The sequence below is a fragment of the Acanthisitta chloris genome, unplaced genomic scaffold (assembly GCF_000695815.1).
Source record: "Acanthisitta chloris isolate BGI_N310 unplaced genomic scaffold, ASM69581v1 scaffold15311, whole genome shotgun sequence".
NCBI classification, from domain to species: Eukaryota; Metazoa; Chordata; class Aves; order Passeriformes; family Acanthisittidae; genus Acanthisitta; species Acanthisitta chloris.
The window spans coordinates 104,364-118,503 of NW_008657777.1; positions in this window are offsets into that span (position 1 = coordinate 104,364).

Genomic DNA, 14,140 nt, shown 5'->3' on the forward strand with positions numbered 1-14,140 from the left:
AAATATTAAAATAAATCAGAGAAAATATTTAAGAAGCAATAAACATGTTCATCTTAATAAAAGCTTTAAGTATAACCCATATCCTATTTTAACTTCTTTGTAACAGGATCTTGAGGTTTGACATTTGGAACCTCAGCACTTTACAATGTCCCCTCTGTCTTGTTCGGTGCTGGGGAGCACCAAGAGACAGTCAAAGACCAGCAGTGGAATTACTATAATGGCATTTGCTTGGGAGCTATGATTAAGAATTTCATGTTGAAAAACAGGATTGAGCAAGTAGTAGTAATACAGGTAGTAACTGGGTGGATAGCAAGATGTACCTGTGAATTATGCAGGGAGGCTCTACAGAAAGTAGCTCTTCATCTCACTTCAGAAACCCTGCCCAAAACCTGACTGTTCCTGACCTGCCCCAGGTTTCTGAGGAACAAAGCAAGGATTATTGTACAAACATAAGTTAATGTCACAGATGAGGCTAGAGTAGTTATGTGGTAAAAGGGCCAAGTTCATACACAGTGATCCATGTGGATGGAGAGTGAGACAACCTAAGTATTTTCTATGAACAAATTCTCTACACACCTTTATGAATTTGGATGGAGGTGTGACTTAAGACACTGTCTACCCTGATCTGCAATGTTGAGCAGATGAGCATGGATGAGTTGAGAAATGCACAATCTACCTCTAGGAAAGCAATCTAACCTCCTCCAGAGCAAGGGGAATGGTGACTGAGGCAAATACGGTCTCACAGACATGGCTTTTGTTAACCTCATGGTCTGCTGTGTATCATTAGCACAGGTGAACTCCACTGTACTGTCAGCATTCAGACCTTAAAATATTATAATAGAATGGAATATTTCAGTGGAAGGGACTTACAACAATCATCTAGTCCAACTGCCTGACCAATTCAGGGCTGACCAAAAGCTAAGGGCATTGCCCAGACATGTCTTAGACACCGACAGGCTTTGGTCATCAACCACCTCTCTAGGAAGCCTGTTTCAGTGATTGACCACACTCTTGGTAAAGAAAAGCTCCCTGCTGACCAGTCTGATACTCCCTTGACACAGCTTTGAACCATTTCCCATGCATCCTGTCACTGGACACCACATAGAAGAGATCACACCTCCTTCTCCACTTCTCCTGCTCAGGAAGTTGTAGAGAGCAGTGAGGTTACCCCTCAGCCTCCTTTTCTCCAAACTAGACAAGCCCAAAGTCCTTAGACGCTCCTCCTCGGACATTCCTTTCAGCCTTTTCAACAATTAACAGCTGGGGAAAATGCTGGATTTTAAGTGACTCGATGTGATGTATAACTGTGGGGAAAAGCAGATGAGAAACAAGAGGATGGAGAATAAACACAGTACTCGTCTCACCTGTTGACAACACAGCAATCCATCAAAAGTGCCATGCAGCAGATGGACCCTCCTCCTATGGACCAGAACACGCTCCAGTGCAGAAAAGGGTAGACACTGTCCTCATACAACACACATTTCCCAATCCCAGAGGAAACCCTGCTGAATCACAACTCCTATGGCTGCACAGTACTTTCTCGTCCTCCCTCCAAGCAAGGACTGACACTCAGAGCTGCCTTCTGACAGACACACAGGGTAATGTGCTGAAGTTCTAGGCAATACACAGACAGTGCCTCTATTAGTTAACTCCTGATACTCACAAGAACATGCTGAATGCTATACCTAGAAATTAAAGGAATGCAGGACTGTTGTTAGGTTCACATGTAGCAACGCATGTTGCAAAGTCTTGATGGAAGTGTGAGGTTGCTCAATAGGATTCCACAAACGCCTGTCCAAGCAGAAAGGCAGCAGCAGTGGGAACTAAAAATTGCTATGTTCTCTGAGAAAGAACCTCTACATGGAGGAACGTTTTAAGTTGTGCCATTCTATTAAGCTTTTACGTTTCAAAAAGTAGTTCATAGGAGCTCCAACAATCTAAGCAGATTGTGAAATAGTAATCAAATTGATAAACATACCCTCTTCCTTCGGACCCTTTGTACTTGCTATGTACTGTACAAGCATACTCTGTATTTTCATTTCTTTCCTTGCCAGCAACAGATACAGAAGGTGGACAGGTTTAATACTGCTAGAAAAAATCTGGTGTACACATGTTCAGTGCAGCAGGGGGAAACGAGTTCTCTCTAACATCCCAGAAACATCACCTGTCACTCTAAAAAGAAGTGGTGTCTCAGGGTGATACTGCACTGGAGTAATTCCCATGCTTTGATAATCAAAGTACTCCTCCTAGTATTATCTTCCATCTGCCAGAGAAGCGATCACACAGATATACCTTCCAGACAGATGGAGCCACCAAAATTTCTCTTCATCTATCAGAAAGCTCAGACGTAACTGAGATGCCCTTGCTCATATTCTCCTTCTCTCCTTCCTGCAAATACCCAAAGATAAATTACTCAGACAAAGTCCAATTTGGACTTTAAATGTCACCGGCAAATCTCATGCAGTTCATTTTTTCTTTCACTTTTTTTCCCAGGCATGAAAGAATTATTCTTATTAACTCTCTGGGGATCATGTCTTCATCCTACTACATGGGCAGAAGTACATGATAGACAGACATTGAACAATATAAGGCTTCTGGAACTGCTCTCCAAGTTTATTCATTACAAATTTAAAAATCTATTTTAACAGCTGTGAACTTTCTGCCATATCACCAATCCCCTTCCAGATATCAGAATCCCAGTCTGGCCATTCTATAAAATGGTAAGATTATGGTGATACAGGCTCCTGTAATTTGTGAGGTGTCTTATTTTATTTTTTGATTTATGTACACAGAACTAGCCCTGGAGGAAGGATGATTAGGAGATATACACACACAGATGCAGTCCTACCATCAAGGGACTCACAATGTCCAGCTCCAAAGTGGGGCTCTCACTCCTCAACTAACTCTTACAAACCAGCAAGGCAGGAAGCAGTTCACCACTCATGCATCTCCTCCTCCTTGGACAACTGACTCTACCGGAAGCCTTGTAAAATTTGCAGCATCATATTAAATATTTCCAAGACTATGTATTTGCTGACATGCTGTGAAAAAGGGCTTTGAATACACTCAGAGTCAAACTGGAATTCCCTGATGGTAACTGTAAGAGGTGAAGCTGGCAGTGGTGCTGCCTGTTACAGCTGTCAGGCACTTCACCCCGTCCAGACAACTTTCAGCTGTTAGAAAAGCAGCCTCATGCTACATATAATTTTGGGTATCGCCACTAAAACAATGCATATGTTTCCAAAAACAAAGCCAAAGTAAAGCACTTTTCACTGCCTAGGTTAAAAGGTCTTGGCATCCTTTTTCTTTGAGAAGCTCAAGTATCTTTATTCTTTGAAGACAGGACTTGCCATGACCTAGGAAAAAGCTTGGTGTCAAAGATGGTTTCTACTGCCGTCCTGAAATGAGAAAAGTGTACTCCTGTGAAAACAGGAACAAGAGTAAGGAAATAGGAGAAAAATAAGGAAAAGTGGGTAAAACTGGGATTGAGAGATATGTGAGGAAAATGATGGATAAGAATAGGCAAGGAAATTTGGCTGGGGAGTCTGGAAGAATAGCAGGATGAAAGAGGGCAAGAAAGAGGAAAGAGGGTAAATCAGTCAATCCAGGCAAAATCTAAGGAGAAAAAAAAAAAGGTGAAAAAGGAGAGTAAGATCAGGAACTACTTAGATGGGAACAGAGTGAGCTGAGATCCATCCAACATGCAGCTGGTTCAAGAGGAGAATGGCACTGGCTTGGCAGAGACAGGAGGACACAGAGCTAAGGAGGCAGCAGCACAGACCTGAGAGGTTGGATGGGAGACTGGCAACCATGGGGTGCCAAGTGAATGATGGGAAGGTAATGTCAGTCCTTTGGGGCAAAAAGTGAAAATATACAGATTGCTTAGATAGGAAGAGTGGCTGTGAAGGGAAATACACTTAGGGGAGCTGTAAGAGTGAGGAAAAGGGGCATGAATAAGGCTTAGGAGAAGACAAGCAACACAGAAGTAAAAAGAAATAGGTCCAGTCAAAAGCAGAAGGTCAGAAGAGACCTTCTTTTGGCAGAACTATGCAGAAGAGTCTGTACTACTAAAGTATATTCCCCTCCAGAGCCAAGCCCATGACAGAGTGCAGGTATGCAGCCACAGTAAAACATACACTTTGGAGGACACTTGGGCTAGAATGTATCTTTTGCTTTACCTCATTTCTCATCACTGCTGGCACCAATAGTGTAAAGCAGCAGAATAATAAAAGGGACTGATATTACCAAATAGGTCTTCTAAAATGCAAAAAGGTAACACTCCCCCTTATTAAGGATGTGGCATCAATTTACACAGGCTATGGATTTTGTTCAAACTGACTTCTTTAGACATGCCACTGACTCAAGGGTCTGCCACAGGGCAGACTCCCTGTGGAAAACCAGACTGGCCTGCCCTGTGATCTCTCATACCCAGCATCAGCAGGAGGCTGTGAGGAGTCAGCTACAGCTCAGCATAGCACTGATGCCTCCCACCCCTGCATTGCCTCCAGCACAGCCAGTGCTTTCCAGGTACAACCACGGGGGTGGAAAAAAATGACCCTCATCTTCTGCTGGACAAGATGGGGACAAGGCTAGCAAACTGCATGAGATGGGTGGCCAGATGTTTTTAGTGCTTGTGACTGAAGGAGAAAAAACACTCATCTAAGTAAACAAATGTCCAAAACCTGCCAGAAATACTCCTGTCCACGACTCTTGTCACTGCAGCCCTCCCTCTCTGGAGGCTGGCAAGCACAGCAGGAGTGTGAGGGGCTCCTTTGGAACCCTACATCCAGGTGCTGTTCCTGCAGAAACCATGCTGCAAGGAAGGCAAAGAGACAAGAAGAGTAGGGACACCTGCCCCAGTCTTACTCTGATGGGTTACACACACTGTGTACCCAGATCTGAGTGCTCATGGGCCCACTAGTCTAAGTGTGCCCTTATTTCCATGGTAACTGGTAGATACACAACCACCCCCTTATGCTGTATTCTCTTTGTGCATTTTAATACATGGAACTGGTGTGCAGAGCCCAGGAAAAATGTCGGTGAGATTTATTTCTTTATTGAAAAAGCTGCAGGAGTGGTGCTGCTTGTGGCTGCTGCTAGAGTTATAGATGCATCAAGGTAAAATACTGTGCTGAAAACCTTTCCCACGACCCAGTACCGAAGCAGTTTTTAAAGCAACTCAGCAATACACTTGGATGTCAAAAGCAGCCTCTTGGCTACTAGAAAAGAGTGGAGGGGGGAGACTTCACTGCTGCCTGATGCAGCTCCAGTGCCGCCAGATCGTTACAGTAAAGTCTAATTCCATACAATTGGCTAGAGCATGTTCAAGGGAAGACTTGAGGTAGGAGAGAGAGAGGAAAGGCAAGGGAATAAGCACCAGTCATTCAAAACCATAAACGTCAATTTCCTGGTATTCCCATATAACCCATGAACTTGAGGGTTCTGTGTCCAGATCACCCTTAAAGCCTCAGGAAGTGTTTTTTTTCAGTCCTCACCTTAGCTAGAGAAGTCCAACTGATATAGACACTGAAACTTATCATATAAGAAGGTATCCAGCAAGAGTTTACTATATGCACCTTCAAACAAGTGCAGGAGAACCTGAGCATCACCTCTTACTCCTGACTCCACTGACCAGTATAAACACACACCACTAACAGCAGTATCTAATTTACGGATTTTTCAGAATACATCACAGTTAGTTTACAAAAGCTTTCTCCCAGAATTTCCCTGTTTTCTACAGAGTACACTCCAACAATGTGTGATCTGGTTCACAGCTCTAGAGCCAAACAGGTGAGGTTACTGTCTGGTATCACCAGAAACCTTTCTGTAGCAGTATTCCAGTAAATTCACAAGACTCTGTGCCTTGTGGCTGCACGGCTTACTTCTGAAACAAGGACACCAATTTCAAAACATCTGGTAATGTTAAGCATGTTTTAGATCAGCTGGGGATTAGATGATTTCCTGCAGATTCAGGAGAATTGTTGCTGCAGCTTCTACCACTTTTTGCCCCCGTTTTTTTTCTCTTAATCCAAAGGTTATCTGCTATTGCCTTTGCTACACAGTCCCAATGCAATGGTAATAAATATGAAAGACTAAAGGTCTCTATGTTCATCTTCAGTAATCCCCACACTGACTGCATTTTAGAAGAAAATAAACACTGGGAAGAACTCTCTTCATCCCAGAGGGACTAGTGGGCTGCAAAAGATTCCTTTAAGAGTGAGATACAGCAAGATGCAACTAATAAAACGGCTAGCGGCACAGCAGCCAACGTACTCTCTTCCCCATTAGTTTAGACCCATTTGCAAGGCATCAAGGATACATGATATATTTAAGAATAGTACCCCCACACAGTTCTCTTTACTGCCTTCCTAAAGGCCCAGCACAGACCAGTGCTAAGCTGCCTTTGGAACAGAGAGCACAACAGACCTTTGTCACATGCTAGGATCTTAGCAGACTTGCCTTTAATCAGGCAGCAAAGTCCAGAGCCAGTTCAAAAAAGACATCACTAAGAAAATACCCTGCCTTAGCCACAGAGAGCTTGCTTCAGGAAATCTGCAGACAAAGCTGAAAAGGTAGCTATTTAAAATAGCAAAATTGGACAGAGGGAGCATTTACCTTTTATCTGAACATGATTCACGAGACAGCCCTGCAAAGTGTCAGACAACAGCAAAGTAGTTCATCTACTATTGATAAACCAGCATTCCCAAGCCATCAATAGCCATTTGAGTACTCCTAAAGTAAATTTAGCTTCATCTTCATTATCTTCGGTATTGAAAGACTGAGGACATATTCATGGATGTTTACGCAACGGCAAGAGAGCACTGTATTGTATCTTTTATTACACTACCAAAGCAGAATCTCCTTCTGACACCACTAGCGTATAATTTCTGTCTCTCTTAAAGCTGGAAGGCAATCATTAGCATGTTGGATCTAGCAAGTTCATATTATCTATCTAGTAATTACAGAAAGATGGAGAAGCCTTCAAAAAAAATACCCTCCAACTTAGGCGTTTACTACACACATGATCAAAATACTATGCCTGTTCCCTAAATTAGCAGATATTTCCCATAAACCACTATTCAGAACACACTAACATTAATATAAAAAGCATTAAATAATTATCAGAGGCCATAATGACTAATAATTTCTCTTCCCTTTCAGCTTCAAAAATATAAAGCTATGCAATGACAAACTGAATGCAGGAAAACATCTTACAGATGGTGATGACAAGCTAGGCTACATGGTCATTTGTCAGGCATTACTGGCCCAAATGAACACTACAACACAGCTCTAGTTTTTCAAAATACATGTACCATAAGTCAATGCTATTTACACTGTGGCAGTGACAGCACACTAAATACACGCACAAAAAATAATCCCATCTTCCGGAGACTACTGTAGAAAAGGATATAAGGATGAGAGACAACGGAGTGGGTGAGGCCATACTTATGCAAACATACACAAAGTAATTAGGCCTATGTCTCATTATCTCAGTTATTCATGCTTCAGGTAAAGGGGAGATGAGGAGGTGCCAGGAAGATTACAGAGGTGGGAAAAGATGGGTACAAAAAGCGCTAGGAGAACAGAAAGACAAAGGAAACTGCGTCCAGGGAGGAGAGACCATGAATGAAGAGGGTCAGCCAAAAACAGTAATCAAGGGTAAAAAAAATACAAATGCAAGGCTGAGACCCCAGTGAGCAGAGAGGTGCAGGAAAAGTCTGGGAGATGCTTTGGTTGCTCTGTTCTTCAGAAGGGGCTTCACACAGCCCAGCACCCCACAGACCCCCATGAAGCCCCACATCATAGCCTGAATGACATCAGCTGAGACAGCACAGCTCCTTATCTCTCTGGATTAAGCACCATTTTAATTATGACAGTTGTCCTGGCCCTGGGCAGGTTGTCCCCATGGGGAGGGTGGGGGGAGGCTGCCTGGCTCAGGACCAGAGCAGATAACCAGGGTGTTCCCAGGGAGCCCCTGGCTCTCACCCTGGCCCCCATCTGAGCTGCAGCACTGCGGACCCCCATCCCAATGCTTACCTATTGTTTTTTTGAAAGAAGCCTCAGGGTAAGGTAAGGCTAGAAGGCTGCAATAAAAGCACGTCAGTACATGCATCTTGCTTCCCCCTAAATCCCAAAACTATAGCAAAAAAAAAAAAGATTCAATTACCAAGGTAGATGCTAGTCCAATTCAAGGGGATTGGTACATACATTATAACAAGATGCTGGAGCTGCAGCCCGATCACATTTACATGAAGAAATCATTTTATGCAAATCTCTCATCCACGGGTGAAGGCCATACAGGAGAGGAGAAACAGCACTGTATGCAGATTCACGATGCATGGCAGATGGGCAATTTAAGGTAAATCATACAGTTCAGTTATACAAGACATATAACCTGGGGAGAAAGTGTGTGGCTTCAAAGCCATAAATTATTTATAAATAATACAGTCTTCTCATGAAATATCCAAAAGGCCAAGCACCCATTTTTCCCATTATTTTTCTCCAGTTTCACAAATCACAGGGGAACTGAAGATGAGTATCTTAGTAAGAATGAGCTAGTTTTGGGGGAGGATGGACTTAGATGGTGGAGTTAGGGGCTTGCAGGCAGGATGGCAGGAACTAAGGACAGTAGGGCCACTGTGCTGACCCACATGGAAGGGAAACAACAAGCACCCAAAAGGAGGGAGCTTGAGCAGGCAGAGGAAAGAAACTGTCTACCTGGTAGCTCACACCCTCCCAAGACTGTGACTGCCAGCCTGTTCAAAATCACAACCTGATTTTCACCAAAACTTTCAGCTTTTTAAAAATGAAATCCAGTGCTCAGATTCACAAATCACTGCTGCAGAATCCATCTGCACAGCATGCTTTCTGTCAGCAGCACTGCCTCTTCAGAATGCTGGCCATGCTCTGTACAACACACGGTCACACCTCTGTATTCAATTCTCAAGCTTCTTTCAGTGTTTCTGTTGTGACACCTCAGCAGTCTGACATCTTCTCATCTCCATTACCCAATGCAACACCTGCCCAAATTCTCATGCAATGACTAATTCAACTGACTTCTCATTGTTTCTGATGTCCTGCCTGGTGACCCTGCATGCCTACCAGTGCTCTTACAGGTGTCCACCTTTTGATCAATAAATACACAGTTCATAATTTTCTTCTATGTTGAAGACTCTTTACTCTTCAAAGTCCTTTTCAGATCCTCATGCTCAACTTGCATTTGATTCAACACAGTCTGGCTGGGACTTTTTACTGGAATCATTAGGAGCAGATAGCCTCCTGCAGATGGGTATCTCTGTATTCTGGGCAACTCCCAACATCTGTGCTCTCAGCAGATCATTGCTTCTGCTTGCTTATATATGGATGCCTTAAGTGACTTTTACAATGTGTTTAAGCAGCTTTCCATGCCGAACCTGAGGATATTAATTTTTTTCTCTCCTGACTTGTTCCTGTTTTCAACTGATTTGCTGTTATTTAGGTGTGAAACAAGAACTTCAGTGTCTAAAAAGCTCTGAAAGTTAAAAAATAGATTTTTACACACATAATTAAGAATTTTTCTGAAACTCATTGAAGTCTTGGTGTGTAATTTTCTCTGTATTACAAGTAGTAAGTTTGCCTAAATGTAACAGCAGTGTTGTCCTTGAGTTCACTGCTCATGCCACATGTGCAGCATAAGGCAAATAATGCACAACAGAAAAAACCCCACCTGATTTATCTTCGTATTAGAGACAGATATTAGCATCTCTGACTTGTGTCAATTAGTTGCAATAATAAGACAGAAATATCAGAATATTTCTTCTCAATTTTAGGACTGAAGCCTTTTCACATGAGCAAAACTTAAAATAAATATATCTCTCACATAATAAAGAGCAAATGTAGCACGAAGTGTCAGTTTATCCATGCAGTTACCTCTCTGCACCAGGGGTTTGTATGTATAATCCCTCCAAAGCCACAAGGGAGCATAAAAATGTGAATTCCAAAGTGATATGAAATCTACATTTTCAGTTATCATGGAAATCCTTTCAATAGTTATTGTTCATGTATACTTATGCCTGTCAACAATTGCAACCTTTTGGTTCCCCATGAGGTTCATTTCTGAACCTTCCTAATTATTTTCAAATGAACTAAAATGCCATATGAACTCAAACCCTCACAAGCATTTTTCTTCCCACATCACAGACTATAAGCACCGAAGCAAAAGAACAAAATCTCTTTCCTGAAGGAATGGATATCTCTCTTGGCTAAACTTGTTCCTACCTAAGTCTACATCCACTTCCTAGGTTACATGTCAAAAGAAGAATGTTTCATTCATTTCGGAGCTCACTAAGGTCTTAGCCACTCTGTCACACATGCAGCTGTTTCTCTTTTGAAGTCTTTGCTATTACAAGTATATTCAAAACTTAAATGGCACCTAAGCAAGCTCTTGTGCATACCTTTAATTGGAGAAGACACGTGTAAAGACTCAGATTTCATTCTGTCCTAAAATGGAAATGCTCCTGCTCCTTCAGGGAAATCAAACAACTTATGTTAAGACTGCTCCTCTTTTGCCTCAAAACCCTGTCCCTGACCTGGGAAGCCTACTACAGTCTTCAAGGATTGCACTAGAGCACTAGCATTTACACTGAGATGGCAGCACCAGCATATCTAAGATCAGGCTCTTTGTGAATTTTAAAAATCATGAATATGAAATAAATTTATAGGCAAAATGTTTCAGTCCTTATTTTTCAAACAGAGAGGGGATAAAAACAAATTGGACACTGATAGTCAAAAGATAACTCTACTGCTGCTGTCCTGTTGACAAAGATAAAAGCTATGCCTGTAATTAATACAAAATTAGCTTGCAAGGCAAAGAGAAAAAGCGAAGGTCGCTGATAACAGCTCCACTGCTCCCGCGTGCATCAAAAGCAGCACATTTGGTGGGGTTTCTTTCCAGGTGGCTGTTAACTCACCAGGAGGAAGGAACAAGCAGTGGCACACCAAACCACTGCAGTTTACAAAAGCCCTGTCTGTAGGCTTGTGTTGATGAAAGTCTCCTGAGTCTCCTGCCTTGAGTCTTAGATACAATACTGCTTAAGGCCTATTAATACGACAGCTGAACTCAGCACCTCGTCCACTCTTCTGTGGAGGCACGTGGGACATGATGACAGCTACAAATGGCTTGGAAACAGAGCTAGTGAGAACCAGGCTTTAAAGGAAAGGAACTTCGGAAAGCAAGACAAGAGGTTTGCACAATAAGCATTATTTGTCCAACACTTACAGGCTCAAGTCGATGTATAGTATTAGATTTTTTCCTTATTTTTCACATATGTGGTCAGAGATGAAATAACTGCCCTTTTGCACAAGTCCTGCAGGAACAGGAGACAGCAGATACTGTGTCCCTGCTGTACAATTCAGGGAACATATAAAGAGATTTTCTGTTTTAACAACTGCACGTGAAAAAGTGGAAGCAAACTGAGAAGCAGCCATAAGGTACCAATAATATATCACTATCCTTTTTTTCCGTGAGAATGGAGAATCGTTTCATATTTTAAAGAACAAACTAGAGAACTGTTATTTTAGAAAAGGCTCTCTTAAAATATCTTTGTCTGCAAAGAAAGTAGCACAGAGATAGTCCTCCCACCCGTCCAGCACAGCTGCTTAAGGATGTAGTTGATGCCATCACAGAATCACAGAGTGTATGAGGTGGGAAGGGACCTCTGGAGGTTATCTGGTCCAACATGTCAGCTCAAGCAGGGGCACTTGGAGCTGGTTGTTCAGGACCATGTCTAGGTGGTTTTTTAATATCTCCAGGGATGGAGACTGCACAACCTCCCTGGGCAACTTGCACCAGTGCTCAGTCACCTGCACACTAAAAAAATATTTCCTGATACTCAGAGGGAACCTCCTGTGTTTCTACCCACTGATCCTTGTCCCACCACTGGACACTAATGAGAAGAGACTTGCTCTGTTCCCTCCCCTCTGGTATTTCTAAACATTGATGAGATTCTCACTGAGCCTTCCCTTCTCCAGGTTGAACAGTTCCAGCTCTCTCAGCCACTCCTCATATGACAAATGCTCCAGTCTCTTCATCATCTTCATGGCCCTTTGTGGGACTCCCTCCAGTACATCAATTTCTCTCTAGTACTGGGGATCCCAGTGGACCCAGCACTTCAGGTATGGCCTCACCAGTGCCTAGCAGAGGGGCAGAATCATCTCCTTCCACTTGCTATCAATATCTAGTCTAATGCAGCCCAGAACAGAGTTCAGCTTCCTTCCCACAAGGGCTCATTGCTTGCTCGTGTTCAACTTGGACCCCAGAACCCCTGCTCACTTCACCAAACCCCTGCTTCTTTTCTGCTTTCCAAATAGTCATCCCCCAGCACATACCGGTGCCTGGGGTTGTTCCTCCCCAGGGGCAGGACTCAGCACTTCCCATTGCTCCTGGTACTTACTACTCACAAGTTCAAACTTTGGATGTGGGATAACTCCTAGCTGTTCTCTACAGCAGAGCAGAAAGTGACATCCCCTGGACACAGCACTGATCAGCTGGAGCCAGCCACAGGTACAGCTGCCCCAGCAGAAGACAGACTCTTGTGAACACATAAATGACCTGTGATGCCCAATCCCATGCTGGCTACATGTTCCACTTTACAGCCTGCACTGGATCAGCACCTCCTCATTTCAAGCTCCACAGGCACTAACATGTCAAGGTTATGCTTTCAGAAGTTAGCCCTTTTCTGTACAAAACACTCATCATTCCTAGGGCTGAGAGACAAAAACTCACTGGAGAGGATCATGAGTGAGAAAAGGCAAGTGTGAGTTTACAGTGCATGCCTTCAGCCCAGCACTCCTCTACTGCTAAACTGAAACATGAGGCGCAGGAAGGAAGAGGAGCAGCAATGCCACCAAAACCTCACTCTTTAGCACACAACTGGCTTAACTGCACCTTTTTATTTTTTTGCAAGAGCTTGCTCCTATCTGCATACAACCAGGCTCACACAGACACACACCACAGGCACTGGAATGTTAATAAAACCAGGCAGCTAGGTGTTTAAAGGGTATAAATCTCTCAGCTCTAGTCATTTACCTACAGCAGTCTTCACACTTATTTTTTCTGAATTCAATCTTTCTAAGTGCCAACCCTTGATGAACTGCAGTGAGCATCATTTTTTAAAAATGATGAACAGTAACATTTCAGAATTATACCTCAGAAAAATCAATTGCTACCTATTGACAGATAGCTTAAACCCAAAAATTCCCACGGGTTTTTTGTGGTTTTTTTAATTTCTCTAGAATCCAGTGAAAGAAAGTCTTTTCTGTTTAAAACTGCTTCCTTTTTTTAAAGCATCACTGTAATTAACTGTACAAACTAACACTTAATATAGAAAATACAACTGCTCTGTGGAGCAAGGCACACTTCGTGCTGGCTGGAACACAGAAACTGCAAAGACTTGGAATTTTTCCTTCTCCGGGAATCACACCACTGCAGCATATAATTTCTGCCTAGCTCAGAAAACCAAGAGAAAACAAGTTCTCATTTCCTGTTTTTCCTGAATAAAATATTATTTACTGTTGATTAAAATAATCAACTTGTGCTAATTTTACCACTGTCCAAGAACTAGTATTTCAGGAATTCCCACAACTGGGAGAAGCAAAAAAGTGACAAAAATCAATCAAGGACTTCCAGACTCCCAGACTGACAGCCATAAGGTCCAATCCTCCAGGGCTCAGGATAGCTACAACCAGCTCCTTGGCCCACCCCTGCAGGAGTCTGGGAGTTCCACCACCCATTTCACAGACTGGGCTTCCCCTGCCAGGCCAGCTATAGGTGTTAATATGCCTGTTGAGAACCAGCTGCTCCGTGCTACTTGTGCACATGATGTCTCAGTGCTGAATAAATAGGAATCACATAAATCTTGAGTTATTTGCTACCTGCCTGCAGTGCTGTGCAATTAATATAGTTAATTTCCTCATAACAATAACTTTCCATTTGGGTGGCAAACTAATCCTCTGCTCCTAGTTTCCTTCCTCCAGTTCTTCTCAAGGGCTAGTTTTAACCAAATCTGCTGATGAGGAGGATAACAGAATCACCTGGAAATCAGCATCTGTCAATTCTGAGTAACCAGTCAGACCCCACATCAGACCCAGACATCACCTCTTT